Genomic DNA, 15,865 nt, shown 5'->3' on the forward strand with positions numbered 1-15,865 from the left:
AGAGGGAGGTGTTTCAAAGAAAGAGGTTCCTGCAGGGACAGGACCTGGTTTGCAAGCACCAGGGGTTTTTCTTTTGCAGAGAAGCTGCTCTGCCCCTCTGCTTCCTGATGTGGGCTTGGGGGGGGGGCTTGCCCTGAGCCAGAGCCGGCCCCACCATGGGGCAGAGGGAGGCAGCCACCTCAGCCATCTGTTCAAGAGTGTCCAGAAAGGGCAGCAAACAGTTATTCAGTTTATTAATGTTGGTTCATCCCCCCCACCCGCATCCCCCCTCTCCCGCCTCCTGGTGCCTATGCATTAGGGAGGCTTAAAATAATTCTAAAACTGCACTACAATAAGGAATATATTTAAATGCAAAGAATGCAAACGAGAACAATGCACAAGACGTGCAGCATTGGAAAACAGCAACAGCAACAGCCACAATGAATGGAATAAGACGGGTCTTTTCTGTATTGCTGGGGGTGGGGAAGGCACTTTGGGGGTTTTCCAGCTCAGATGCCCAAATAACTTGGCTGGCCTTTAGGGGTCCCCTGTGGGCACCTTGACTGGGGCAGGGGAGGGGCGGCCCTGTTGGGTGCTGGGCATTTATATCCCACCTTTTTCTCCCAGAAGCTCAGAGTGGCACCTGTGGTTCTCCCCTTATCCCGTTTCATCTTCACAACAACCCTGTGAGGTAGGGTTGGGCTGAGAAGAGGTGGTGACTGACCCAAAATGTCAACTGGTGAGCTTTGTGGCCAATTGGGGACCTGAAGCCTTCACATGGCCAGGATTTCTTCAGCCTTGGAGTCCTGTGTCTACTTCTGGACAGCACAATTTGAGGATATGGACAAGCAGGAAGGTGTGGTGAGGTGAGGGGGGTGACTGAGATGATCAAGGGTCTGCAAACCAAGCCATGAGGAATGGTTGCAGGAGTTAGGTATGTTTAGCCTAGAACCGTGGAATTGTAGAGTTGGAAGGGAACCCAATGGTCATCTGGTCCAACACTGTGCAATGACTGAGAGGGGGCATATAGCCATTTTCAAATATCAACAGGGCTGTCACATGGAAGAGGGAACAAGCTTGTTGTCTGGTGCTCCGCAGGGTAGGACCCGAACCAATGGATTCAAGTGACAAGAAATGAGTTTCCAGCTCAACCTTTGGAAGAACTTTCTGATGGTGAGGTGTTGGACAGCGGAATGGACTTCCTCAGAAGGTGATGGACTCTTCTTCATGGGATGTTTTTCAACAGAGATTGGGTGGCCATCTCTCCATGATTCTCTAGCTGTGATTCCTGCACTTCGGGAGTTGGACTAGATGGCACTTGGGGTCTCTTCCAACTCAACAATTTGATGATTCTACCCTAGGTTGCAGCAATACCTTTCCATCACAGGACCCTCTTCCCATGGATGTCTATGAAGGCCATCCCAGTGCTGTAGCAAAATCTGAGATAGCTCAGTGGGTAGAGCATGAGACTCTTAATCTCAAGGTTGTGGGTTTGAGCCCTACGTTGCAGGGGGGAAAGATTCCTGCATTGCAGGGGCTGGACTAGATGACCCTTGGGACCCCTTCTAACGCTACCATTCTATGATTCTACCTCTGCTTTGAAACAGTCCTGGGAACATAAAAGTCAGGAGCTATCCTCCCTCCGCCCCCAGTAACCCATCTGTGTGCAGTGGGGGCTCCAGTGCTGCGGATCTGAAAGGGCAGCCTGGAAGTTGGGCCTGGAGCTCTCTGTGGCGCTGGCTGATCTCTCCACGCTCTGAGAGGATGTAATGACAAGTGAAGCACAAGAACAAGACAAGATGGTTTCGGGCAAATTCACAAGTTTAATTAAACGTGTTATCAACCAGCTTTCTGCCCTTGGAAGAGGTTTAGCAAGGAATGGGGTGTGGGGGGGAGGAGAGGGATGTGTCTCCACAGAGGATGATGTCACCTGCTGTTGGTAAATATTCAAGATCCGTGTTGTGAAGGCAGCTGGAACTTCTCCACACCTCGGTGGGAGAAGCTGAGAAGGCAGGCTGCTAATCATACCAGTAAGTGTCACAAGGAAGCTGGTGGCCTCAGATGGTGCTTGGTGATCTGTAGAGCTGTGGGGTGTGTGTGTGTGTGTGTGTGTGTGTGTGTGTGTGTGTGTGTGTCAACTGGGAAGTCATGGGGTTAAGAGCAACACACCCAGTGGGGTGGGGAGAGCAATGCTTCTCATCTTCCATTTCTGCCAGAAGTGTTTTCTGGATTCCAGGTTGACCTCTTTCCTCGTGTGTCTCTGAAGAACACAAATACCTCTCTAGAAATAGAAAAGAGCATCTCCGGGGCAAGAGCTTTGGGAATCTACTGTGTCCATTTCTGGTGGCCTCACCTCATAAAGAAGAATGTGGAGTTGAAGAAGGTTTAGGAAAGGGCCATCAAAATGACCAAGCGGGTGGAGAGACTCGCCTCTCAAGAAAGGCTGCAGTGTTTGAGACTTTTCAGTTTAGAGAAAAGGAGACTAAGAGGAGGAAAAGGAGACTAAAAATTTCATCTTTGAAATTTATAGAATTATGCGTGGCCTGGAGAAAGTGGGCAGCAGGAAGATTTCCTCCCTCTTTCATAACACTTTCTGAATGTCATAAGATGATGAGCAGGTATCTAGAGAGAGCTATTGGTGGCTGCTGGTCACCATGGCTCTGCTCTGGCTGCTCTTGTGTTTGGGTCCTGCTTTTGGACTTCCCACTGGGACATCTGGCTGGCCTCTGTGAGAAAAGGATGCTGGGCTGGGCGGGTCATTGGCCTGATCCAGCAGGGGCTTCCTGTGTTCTTAAGAGCATCTTTTCCAAGAGGCCTGGAGACTCTCCCAGGCTTGAGGGCTCAGGAACCCAGGGAAGTGCCTGGGGCCCAGTTAGACCACTGCTGGTCCATGAAGAGGTTGAAGCTGGGACCTCCTGCAGGCCAAGCAGAAGCTCTGCCTGGCCAACCACACAGCCAGAAGGAGGCTGCCGTGAAGCCCTGAATATCCCCAGCCATTCACAACTGCAAAGTCATCCCTGCTCACGGAGTGTGTGCAGAAAAGCAGGTTCGGTCCCTGCCAAATTGCAGCTACTGCTATTTGCATTTCATTATCTCTGGAACTATAAATACCCCCAACGTTATTTTCACAGCACTCGCGTGTGGTATTTGAACATTTTGCCAGTTAGCAGGAGAACGGGTGGCAGAAGGGATACTGGGCTCTGTGTTGCTCACTTCTGCACACATACACAGCACATTTGATATGAGAGACGGGAGTAAAGTGTGTGTGTGTGTGTGTGTGTGTGTGTGTGTGTGTGTGTGTTGCCCTTGCATGTCTGAAGGGACCAGACACGCACACAGAGGCAGCTGCTGGGGTGTGACTCTGTGAAGCTAGGAGAATGAGCTCCCCAAATACTGATCAGTGATCACAGTTGCCAGCCAGTCTCACTGTGAGAAACCTGCAAGCAGGATTCGAGTGGGAGCAGTGGCGTAGCGTGGGTTGTCAGCACCCGGGGCAAGGCAAGTAATTTGCGCCCCCTAACCCATGGATTTTAGTACGCCTGGCACCCCCCCACACACACAGTGAGCGGCGACCCGGCGGCTCGGATCGGATTCGCACAGCCAGCACTGCAGTGAGAGAGAGTGAGTGAGCCAGGTAGGGGCAGAGAGCTGTGAGTGTGAACGTGCCCCCCCCAGATGTTGCGCCCGGTGCGGCCGGGCCCCCCTGCACCCCCACGCTACGCCACTGAGTGGGAGTCTCCTCTCCACCCATGTGGCTTCCAGTTCTGCTGGTTTTCCACTGGGGCATCTAGCTGGCCACTGTGAGGACAGAACTGGCTTTAGAAGAATGCAGTGCAAGTTCCCTGGCATCCAAGGAAGTAGGGCTGGCATTGTGAGTGCAGCTCAAGGCATGGGAGAAGAGGGATCCTGCCCACCCCAGGATGGGGCCTTGGCCCCTTCAGTGGGAGCTGCCCCCTTTGCCCTGATCCCCTCAGCCAGAAGCTGGAGACATGTCTGAGGAGGGAGAGAGAGTGTGTCGCTGCTGCTTACTATGCAGAGGTGTTTCCGGATTCTCTCCTTCCTGATAAGGCAGAGAGAGCAGAGGGAGAACTTGCTGCCTTCATCCAGATGGTCAGATGTGACTGGGCAGGAAGGGCAGGTTGATTTCCTGTAGAGGAGGAGAGGAGGCCCTTGTTCCAGGTGACCTTCAAAAGGACCTGGAGATTGCATGACACTCAGTGGAGGGAAATTCCTTAGGCAGCTGCAGATGCTTTGGACAATCGACAAATTAATGGAGGAGAGGCCTATAGATGGGGCAGCAATGCTTCCAAACCCCAGTGGCTGGAAACCCAAAGAGGGAAGAGGGCTCTTGGGCACAGATCCTGCTTGCGGGTTCCCCATATGGGCATCTGGTTGGCCTCTGTGAGAACAGGATCCTGGACTAGATGGGCTGCTGGCCTGATCCAGCTTCTGATGTTCTTATGTTCATCCTCTCCTTTATCCAGGCATCCTGAGGGGGTGTCAGGAGCCTGAGAGCCACAGGGGGAGGGGGGGACTCAGGAGACCTCCATACTCAGCTTTTGAAAAGGAAAGCACACATCTTTTGCCTGCAGCTGAGCAGTGGGGAGTCTGTGTTCTGATGCCCCACCCACTCTGCCTTGGGGGGCAGTTCCCAGGGCTGGAGATTCCCTGGACGACCCTTTCATCTGCAGATATATCTTCCTCCCAGGATTAAGGGGTGTCTCCTGCTCACACTTAGGAAGGTTTCTGCAGGGAACCAGGAAGCAGGGTTCCCCTCCTGTGGTTTCCAGCCACCAGTGTTCAGAAGCAAAGACTTGTCTCCCTTCCCTCGAGTGAGAGGCACACGCAGGATTGATTCTTCTGTGTGTCATAACAGGCAGCGCTAGAGTTTTAAATGAAACCTTTGCCAGGGCAACCAAGAGGTGAGTGAGAGGGGGGAAATCAACTGGGTTCCCTACCGAAAACCCGGCTCTCTCTTTCACCACCTGGCCCCCGCAGAGCTTGTTAACATTTCCTAGCAAATTCTCCTTCCCTTAATAGCCTCTTTCCATGGCAAAACCCAAACACCTCCTGCCCCTCTTGCCGTCCTTCAACTCCGCACATAATTGCATCCTTGCCCTGCTAAATGTTTCCTTCCTGCTTAATCTTTCCACTCGCTCGGTTCCCTTCATTACAGAGCATCTGAATTAAGAGTCCTTAATGGCCTCTTGTGGGGACCATTATTGAAGGTCTTGTGAACCTTCTAAAATGTGTTTCTGCCACCCCTGAGGAGCTCAGAGACCGAGCGCCTGCGTGGGCTCCCTGGGATCCTTCTTCCAGTCACAGGTGTGGACCAGGTTTCTCCTGGGTGGGGGGAGGAGGCCCTGGGAGGGGCCAGGAGTTTTGGCAGGAGGTCAGACAAGAACACTCAGCTTCGCTTTTTCAGCTCCCAACACTGGATTGTTGAAAGGCGAACTAAAACTGGAGACGGTTTTCACTAACAGAGCTGAAAAGGTCTTTTTGCACATCTTTGCACCCTTTGCAGAAACATGGACAGGTGACCTCGCTGAAGTGCCCTCCCTTGCTCACAGTGAATGGCTGAAAAGCAAGAAGAATACGAGAAGAGCCTGCCGGATCTGGCCAATGGGGCCCCATTGAGTCCAGCATTCTCACAATGGCCCACCAGACGCCTCTGGGAAATCTTCAGGCAGGATTTGAGGACAAGAGCAGCTCCCCCTCCTGTGGCTTCCAGCAACTGGGGTTCAGAAGCATTGCCCTGTGGAGGCAGCGCATAGTCGTCGTAATCAGTAGCCACTGAGTTCTCTTTTAAAGCCATCGAGGGAGGGGGTTCCATAGTTTAACTATGCACCGTGTGAAGGCCTTTCACTTTGCGCAGGGTCTTCCTGCACCTTGATGTCTGCTTCCTCGCATTCCATGGGCATCAGACACCCATTTCCGGAGGGTGGTGCTTGTGGGGTGTGATACATAAGTAGCAGTCAAGTACAACATTCCTTGTTTTCCTAGAGTGGTCATGCAGGGGAATGTTTGGTCCAGCCAGTGGAAGACTTCCTGTTTCCTCCTGACTGTGACTTACTTCCTTTGCATGTGACTAGAGGTGGGAGTGACCTCACCTGTCCAGGTAACAAAAGGACAAGGCACTCAGCACACTCTCTCTTTTTGACTTCCTCCATCATTGGAGCAGCTTTTTAGCTTGAGATGCTCTGTTGGCTTCTAGCCAGGCACTTTGTCCTGGATCTTGGGCAAGTCAGTTGGGGGGAAATGTACTTATTTGGTGGTTTCCTAAAGAAAACAATTCCAACAATTTTGGTGGGAGGAAAAATAGGGGACTTCCTAAAATGCTTAACAACTTTTGGGGTGTCCTGGTTTTTAGCTTTTGAAATATGGCAACACTCGTCTCCATGCACACAGGAGGCAGGGAGGTGGGTGCTGCACCCAGATACAAATCCACCACCCAACCAAGTGTCACTTGAGGCAGCTGCCTCAGAGAGCCTCATGGGAGCCCTGGCCAGAGGTTGCTTGATACGCCACAGCTAATAATAGAGGCTAATTGAAACCAGCCAGAGAAGGAAACCAGCCACAGGGGCTGCGGGGCCATTAGAGAAGGAAGGAAAAAGCCGAGAAGTGAAGGAATAATTGAGGGAACGGCAGGGAAGCCAAATTGTGGTTTCAGCCATGGAAGAAGAAGACGTTGAAAGGAGACCCATGCTTGGAACATTATTTTTGGAGAGGGCCTCTCAAGTGGAGGTGACAAAAGGATGACATTTCAGAACTTAGCTGACAAATGAAAAAATAATGAGCCGCTGAGGCCAGATGGCATTCACGTTGCATGAGAAAATGCAAGCTGCGCTCAAGTTATTTGATAGTTCATAGGACAGCCTACACACACACACACACACACACACACACACACACACACACACACATGATTGCTTCTGGGTGTTGCTGGACTCCAGCTCCCATTAGCCAGAACAGCCAATGGTCAGGGATGAGAATGAGGATGTGGAAGGAAGTCCTTCTCCGTGCATAGCTAAGCTTTGGAACTCACTGCTACAGGAGGCTGTAGTGGCCACCAAGCTGGATGGCTTTAAAAGAGGGTTAGACAAGTTCATGGGGGAAGAGAGGCCTGTCGGTGGCTCATAGACATGGCTGAACGCAGCAGTGCTTCCAAATGCCAGTTGCTGGAAACCATAGGAGGGGAGAGGACTGCTTATAGAATTATGGAACTGTAGAGTTGGAAGGGGACCCAATGGTCATCTAGTCCAACCCTCTGCAATGCAAGAATCTCAACTAAAGCATCCATAACAGAAGGCCACCCAACCTCTCCTCTCCAAAGGAGAGTCCACAACCTCCTGAGGGAATCAGTTCCACTGCCAAACAGCTCTTCCTGTCAGAAAGTTCTTCCTGATATCCAGTTGGAATCCCCTTTCTTGAAACTTGAAGCCATTGGTTTAGGTCAGGGGAAGGCAACCTAAGGCCCGGGGGCTGGATGCGGCCCAATTGCCTTCTCAATCCGGCCCACGGATGGTCCAGGAATCAGTGTGTTTTTACATGCGTAGAATGCATCCTTTTAAAATGCATCTCTGGGTTATTTGTGGAACATGGGAATTCATTCATTCCCCCCCAGAAAAATATAGTCTGCCCCCCCACAAGGTCTGAGAGACAGTGGACTGGCCCCCTGCTGAAAAAGGTTGCTGACCCCTGGTTTAGGTCCTCCCCTCCAGAGCAAGAGAAATCAAGCTTCTTCCCTCGTCCATGTCCTTGAGATATCTGATGATAGTGTACCTATGGAAGTGGAGTCCCCCCCCTCCAATGTAGGGTGCTTACTCTGCCTCTAACACCCCTCTGGAGTGTAGGGTACAAATGGGGCACTGTCTACTCCCAGATGTGTGGTTCCTCTGAGCAGGGGCGTCTTGCCCATAGAGGCAAGTGGTGCAGGGCGCCATGGCACCAAGTTCTGGAGGGCTCCAGGGAAGAGGCGGAGGCTGGACGCGGTGCCTCCTGGCATCAGCTCGCCTCCCTTGCCCGCCTCCACCATGCGCCCGGAGCCTCCTTGCCACGAGAGGAGCTGCTCTCCAGCCACTGCCCGCCCAGAGGGAAACGTGGAGGTGGGGGGCACCAGAGGGATCCTTGCACCACGGCGCCAGATATGCTTAAGAGGGTCCTGCCTCTCAGTCTCTTTTCCAGACTAAACATAGCTCCTTCGACCATTCCTCACCAGGCTTGGTTTCCAGACCCTGGATCATCTTGGCCACCCTCCTCTGCACACCTTCCAGCTTGTCCACATCCTTCTTAAATTGTGGTGCCCAGAACTGGACACAGGACTCCAGGTGGGGACTGACCAAGGCAGAAGAGAGTGGGACTTTTTTCTTTTGGCTGGATCTCAACAGGGAAAGGGTGCAAAGTGTTGGTGCTGCCACACTGAATGGTCGATCCTTTCGAATCTGGTACAGCTATTATGTGGCTCTTGTAACAGTGCTGATTCTGCTGATCAAAGTGGTCACAGTGGGTTCAGGCGAAGTGGTCTCAAGTGTTTATGGGCTTTACATATTAATAGTGACTCCTCCCCTCCCCCTCCCAGCACCTGCCTCTCTGCCCCCCCCCCTACACACACAGCAGAGGACGAAGATTGCCAGAGGGAGCAGAAGCAGAGGCTGCAGCATCTGGGTTGCTGGAGGATGCTGGCGGGGGCGGGGGGGGCACAGTAAATTAAGCCTAGAGTTCCAGCAAGAGAGGAAAGAGCCTCTGCTCGTTTCCTGCTGGGGTTGCAAGGGTTAACCTGCTGCGTCTGCACATCAACCCTCAGCAGACCATGGAGGGGGGGTTGGGGGCTTTCCTGGGGATTCCCGCAGCAAAGTGCCCGCTTGCCTGTGCCATTTTGGAGGCTGGGATCTGTCTGGGGGGGGGAGTGGGCGGGGAAGGGGCTGCAAAGCAGAGGCCAACATCTGCTCGCCTTGTCAGCTAAACTGGGGCAGTTCCGGAGGGAGAGCGAATCCACACACACTGAGTTGAGGAGGGGGGAAGGGAAGGCGGGCGGAGGGGCGGGGGGGGGACGCTGGTGCAGAAAAAGGAGCTCCGCACTCCGCTCCTGCAGGGAGGCTGGTGGGGAAAGGAAGAGGCTTTGCTTCGCTGACACTCAGAAGCCGGGAAGATTCGCTCAGGGTCCTCAGGCGCCTGCCAGTCCTAAGAACATCAGAAGAGTTGATGGATCGGGCTCCACGGCCCATCTAGCGCTGCTTCCTGTTCTGACGGTGGACAGGGTCGTGAGAAGCCGACAAGCAGGAGATGAAGACAAGAGGACTCTCTGCTCCTGTGGTCTCCATAAGGGCATCCGCAGAGCCCCCTGGACCAGGACAATCAATGGTTCCTCTCGTCTCCTCCTGTGCTTTCTAGCAACCGTCATCCATCAGGCTCTCCTCATGATGTGCTTATGTTCTTAAGGGCAAGAAAGGGGACCTCCTCTTTGCACACAGAAAACTCTTCTTCTTTGGTGATCCCTCATAGCCGAGTAAGATTGTCTTCCATAAACACGGTTTTAACTGTGAGTCCGTAAGTGACTGTGGAGGCCAATTCTGGATCCACACGTCCTACCACAGTGGGGAGATTGGTTTCCAGGTGGGAGTTGATCCTTGTGGGTTTGCCAAGCGTGCCTTCCTCTTAGCACGCCTCTCCTTTGCGTCCTGAATCTGAGCGTCTTCAAAACCCATGACACTTTTGAACACAGAAAACTAACCATTCAGGGACAAAAGATAGAGAAAAGCCCTTTCCTCCCTCCCTCCCTCCCTCCCTCCCTCCCTTCCTTCCTTCCTTCCTTCCTTCCTTCCTTCCTTCCTTCCTTCCTTCCTTCCTTCCTTCCCGTACCCCCATCTCTCCATGAGAGCTCTGCTGGATCGTGCCCCCTTCCATCCCTTTCCCTACCGGTAGATTTGTAAGAAAACCAGAGTGAGGAAGAGGTCTCTCTCTTTCTCATGCGCATCCAGCCCGCTTCCTCCAAGGGCGCCTGGCGCAGAGCCGCTTCCCGGCCGAGGAGGCCTCTTGCTGAGCGTGGAGCCCTTGGAAAACGAGCCATTTTGCGTGGAGCAAGGCTTGCGCTTTACAACAAGGCGAAGCACAAAGGCGTGTGCCAACGCGGAGGGCTCTTTGCCAAGAATACCAGGGCCTCGCTTGGAGAGAGAAAAAAGTTCTCGGCGGCGCAAGGAGTCGTTAATTACCCAACAATTAGGAGCAGATTGAAGCGGAGAAGGAGACGAGAGCGAAATGTCAGTATGAGCCGGGCTCCGTGATTTCCTGTTTGCTCATCGTACACCTGGCCTATTCTTCCAAATGTTCCTCCCTCATTAATTATGATAAAACCTTTCCAAGGCAGAGCAGAAGCATTTGTGGCTTCCAAAAATAAGTGTTTTGAAAATATTTAACTTCCGTGCGTCAGGCGTGATTGTGTTGGGAGACGTTCCCAGGTGCGGCTGCCTCCGTTGTGGATGCCTCCTCCCGGCAGGAGGGAAAGGAAGGCGTCTTCCAGGAGCGGGAGAAGCGCAGGTGAGGCTGCCCGCCCACCTGAGTCAGGCCATTCGCCCTTCCAGCCTGGAACCACCCAGTATCCCGGCGCCCCCTGGCCTGGAACAAGGCTGAGCATGGCCGCTGCCTTCAGGAAATAAGAAGAACTGTGCTGGATCAGGGCCAATGGCCCGTCCATTATTGCCTCCTCCCAGTTGCCAACCAGGCGTCCCAATGGGAAGAAGCCCACGAGCAAGATCTGAGCACAGGGGAGTAAGAGCATAAGAAGAGTCCTGCTGGATCAAGCTCAGTGATCTATGTAGTCTAGGACAGTGTTTCCCAACCTTTTTTGGGCAAAGGCACACTTGTTTCATGAAAAAAATCTCGAGGCACACCACCATTACAGCCCCATGACGTCAGCGCGCAGCGTCATGCCGGGAGGGACATGAATTGCTAGCAAATTACATAATCACCTCCTTGAGGGCTGGCTCATCTTCTCCGAAGGCAGAACCCCATTAATTAACAGCACAGACTCACACCATAGCCAAGACGAGGGGGGAAAACCTCAGTCATGCACAGTCATGCACATGTGGGGGCTAAATTAGGACGAAGACCGGGCAGAGAGCAGGGTTCAAATCACCCCACCTGGCCAGGACAATCCGTGGGTGCTCCCTTGGGCCACTCGCCTGACCCACCTCGCAGGGCTTTTGTTGCGAGGATAACACGGGGAGAACCACGCGCGCCCCCGGGAGCTCCTTGGAGGAGAAAGCGGGCGATGAATGCAATGCACAAAATATATGAGAGGCGACCAGGTTTTGCAGGTGAGGGGCCCCCGCCAGCCTCCGCTTCCAACACCCGGCGCAACGACGCCGAAGTTTCCCCCCGGGCTCGGCTCGGGGAGCAGCGCTGCTCCCCCCCGGCTCCCCTTCACCCTCCCGGCTCTCTCTGCCGCCCACTGGGGACCCCCCTCACCTGCCAAGTCCGGAGCGCCGGTGGAAGTTGCATGCATGCATGCAGGGCGCCGCGTTGCCATTGCATTGCACTGCACTCCATGCAACGCCTGCACGCATGCATTGCCTTGCACGCCCGCCAAGGGGTCTCCCCGTGGTCCGATGCGTCCCCTCCGGCGCGGATGCAGCATTGCAAAAATAACCCCCCCCCGACGCAGCCCTACCTGGGGGGCAGCCTCCGCCGCCGCCACTCCGCCTCCGCGGGGATCCCCGGGCTCCATCCTGCCGCCCGATCTCCGCGGGGGCGCAGGCAGGCTGCGCGGGGTCTGCGCGGAAGAGCCCCTGCCCGCCCGGCCGCCACCGCTGCGCTCATTCCATGGCCGGGAGAAGAGCGCTTCAAACAAAACGCCCGGCCCGCCAGGCCACGCTGGGAAACGTAGTTCGCGCACCCCGCGCGGGCGCAGAGCCCAAGGGCGAGGGGACTACGGATCCCGGCAGCCCCCGCGCCGGGGACGGAGGGGGAGAGGCCGGGTGCAGGGATGGAGGGACGGGTGGGCGAGTGAGTGAGTGAGTGGCAGCCGCCAAGCCTTGGCCGAGAGCCAGGAAGGGCCTCCCCGGAGGAGGAGGAGGAGGAGGGAGGCGCAGAGCGGGAGAGAGGGAGGGAACCCCAGGGGTCATCTAGTGACGGCGCCCCAATCGAAAATTTGACTTTAAAAAAAAAAAATCTTTCGAATTTTTTAATTTTTCCCGCGGCACACCAGGCAACATCTCGCGGCACACTAGTGTGCCGCGGAACAGTGGTTGGGAAACACTGGTCTAGGATCCTGTTCCCACAGAGCCAACAAAATGCACCTCATGGGAAACAGCAATCAGGATTTGAGCCCAAGAGCCCTCTTTCCTCCCAGGGTTTCCACCAGCTGGTATTCAGAAACACTGCTGCCTCTGACCACCATGGAGGCAAAGCGTAGCTTTTGGGGCTAGTGGCCTTCAATAGCCCTCTCCTCCTCCAGGGATTTGTCTAATTCTGTTTTAAAGCTGTCTAGGTTGGTGGTCACCACTGTCTCCTGTGGCAGGGAGTTCCATAGTATGCACTGTGCAAAAAGGGGCTTTATTTTATCTGCCCTGGGTAAGTGCTGGAACCCCTGGCGTCTCTCATCACTCAGAGACTGAAGGCACCAATGGTCTGAATCACAGAATCATAGAGTTGGAAGGGAACCCAGGGATCATCTACTCCAACCCCCTGCAATGCAGGAATCAACTTCAGATTAATAATAATAATAATAATAATAATAATAATAATAATATTTATACCCCACCCATCTGAATTTCTCCAGCCACTCTGCAAAGCTTCCAGCAAAATAAAAATAATAATAAAATGTTAAATATTAAAAACTCCCCTGAACAGGGTTGCCTTCAGATGTCTTCTAAAAGTTGTGACATTCTTTATCTCCTTGACATCTGAAGGGAGGGTGTTCCACAGGGAGGGTGCCACCACCAGGAAGGCTCTTTGCCTGCTTGCCTGTAACTTTGCTTCCCGCATTGAGGGAACCACCAGAAGACCCTTGGAAGTGGACCTCCGTGTCCAGGTTCAGCATCTTTCAACACCACAGGTGTGCCTGGTTGTTACCTGGAAAGATGAGGGGGACCCCCAAACGTATGCTTTCCAAGTTCCTTCCTAGATGCTCCCTGAGGAATACCAACTGTGCAGACACAAATCCCACACCCCATGGTTTGACTATGCTGTGTGAAGAAGGATGTCCTTTGTCTGTCCTGAACCTTCCAACATTCAGGTTCCTGAGATGTCAAGGAGTCCCAGAGCCATGAGAGAGGGAGGAAAACCTCTCTCTCCTTGGCTATGCAACCAGTGTTGATGGATTGTCTTGTCAGGTTGTGTACCGCCTTGTGCTATTTTATGTAAAAGTGCCGCTTTCGGATATTGAGAAAAACAAGCGAAGAGAGACCCAGCAACCCACTGCCAACAACCGCAGATTCCTCCTCCCGGCCTCCCAGTTTCACTGTAACAACCGGAAGCGGATCTGGCTTCCTCCCAACACAACCCCCCCCTCCCCAGGTTTTTGCGAGGTCATTTTTGTTTTTGCATGAATGAGCCAGAGCTCAAATCTGGGGAAGCAAACAAGCCCCTGGTGAACTGGTAAGACAGAAACACACAAAGGGCAGGAGATGGAATTATTCCATCTGGCTGAATCTCTTTTGTGGGCTTCTAAACTAATTTTGCATTGTTAGGACACGAGGAAACTCAGTTATGACAAGAGATTGAGAGAAATGGGCCTGCCTCATCACCAAAACGCTCTCCACTTTCCCTCCAGTCTCCCTCTCCCCTTCAGCTGCACTCATAGAATGGTAGAGTTGGGACCCCGAGGGTCATCTAGTCCAACCCCCTGCAGTGCAGGATTCCCAGCTAAAGCATCCCTGACAGATGGCCATCCAAAGTTGAGAGAGCCCACCACCTTTCCAAACAGTCTGTTCCATTGTCCAACACCTCTTAGCCCCAGAAGGTTCTTCTTAATGTTTCGCTGTAATCTCCTTTCTTGTCATTCAAACCCATCCTCTCTCGCCTTTGTATACCTGAAGGAGCGTCTCCACCCCCATCGTTCTGCCTGGACACTGAGGTCCACCCCCGAGGGCCTTCTGGCGGTTCCCTCATTGCAAGAAGCAAAGCTACAGGGAACCAGGCAGAGGGCCTTCTTGGTGGTGGCACCCTCCCTGTGGAACACCCTCCCACCAGATGTCAAAGAGATAACCAACCACCTGACATTCAGAAGACATCTGTTCCCTGTTCAGGGAAGTTTTTAATGCGTGATATTTTAGTGTATTTTGGTCTTTGTTGGAAGCCTCCCAGAGTGGCTGGGGAAACCCAGCCAGATGGGTGGGGGACAAATAATAAACTATTATTGCTATTACTGCTATTATTGCTATTATTGCTATTATTGCTATTATTGCTATTATTGCTATTATTGCTATTATTGCTATTATTGCTATTAGTACCCGGGCTTACTGCCTGGAGGCTGCAGTTGCTCTCTTGCAAAGCTGGGCACCTGCTCTTCGGGAGCCAGCTGCACTCACAGCTCAGAACTTGAGCAGGACTGTGAGCGAGGAGTTTGATAGAGGTGTGGAAAGGAAGGGAAAGGAAGACACCATGAAATGCGGAGGAGAGAGAAGAAGTGGAGAAGGAGGAGAGGGAAAACAAGCAACGCTTCCCCTCTCTCACCTCCCTTTCCCTTCTCCATTCCTCCCCCTTTCATCAACACACATTTTCCCTCTCTTCTTCCTCCTCCCCTCCTTTTCCCTTTTCCCTTTTGTCTCCCTTGTTTCACTACCAACTTGGAGGGCTTCAAAAGGGATTCAGACACATTCGTGGAGGAGAAGGCTCCTGGCCACAAGGGCTGTGTTCTACTGCCACTGTTGGAGGCTGTGTGTTCTCCAACATCCTGCTGATCAAAATCAGGACACTTTCTTTTTGGTCCTGAGCTCTTGCAGGAGCTAGCTGACTTGTGCAAGAGCACGAGACGAAAAAGGGGCGTCGACTTCTGGGGTGGCGCCATCGGACTAGCTCCACGCGAAACGGGTCTTTTCCGCTACGGCGAAGTGGGGACCCTCGAAAAAATCACAGGCGGATGAAGCCTGTGACCATGGGACTCGGCGGGCACCTTTAGCACCCCCCCAACCCGCAAAGGAACCCACTAACGGGCTCCGGAGCGAAGAGGGGGAAGTGGCGCGGTGCTGAGAGTCAACTGCTTCTTCCGTGGAGTGAAGCCGCACAGCCGTTGCCGGAGAGCGCTGCCTTTTTCCTGGGACAATTTGGCTTCTAAAATAATCACCTGTGAGTACTTAAATCTCAGACAATTGGACTTTAAATAAGGATTTGCGAGCAGAAAGGAAAATTTGACTTAAAAGTTTACTGCAATTTGGCACTGAAACGGGAAGGTCTAAACAGGAAGTCAGCCTTCCGTTTCTTTGTAGATAGATAAAAGCAAAGACATGGCAAACTAGAGCTCAGAAAATCGCTTGTAAAAGGTTAACTTTCATCATTTAAAATTGTTGAACCCCCTTCGGAAGCAGGAGAAGAGGGGGGATCTTTTTTTTGGACTGTTTAAACCTGCAGAAGTGAGTGCAAAATAAAGTAACTTTCCACCGTCTTGATCCTGGAGCGGGGTGTCAGGACTGACGTTTTTTGAAGCTCATTGACCAGAGACAAACGTTTTTGACAGATAGCTAAAAGAAGAGAAACATAGTGATTCCATTGTTCCCTTTCACATTTTAAAGGAACAAATATTGACAAAATATCTGAAAAAGGAAACTTTGTTGTCAGACTTATCTTTAAAAGAAAGAACAAATAGAAGTTTTCCCCCTAGAGGGAGACTGTGAAACTGTAACCAGCTTGCAGCCGTTACTGATTACAATCGTGGGAATAGACTCTGACCTTG

The sequence above is a fragment of the Podarcis bocagei genome (assembly GCF_964188305.1).
Source record: "Podarcis bocagei genome assembly, chromosome: 1".
NCBI classification, from domain to species: Eukaryota; Metazoa; Chordata; class Lepidosauria; order Squamata; family Lacertidae; genus Podarcis; species Podarcis bocagei.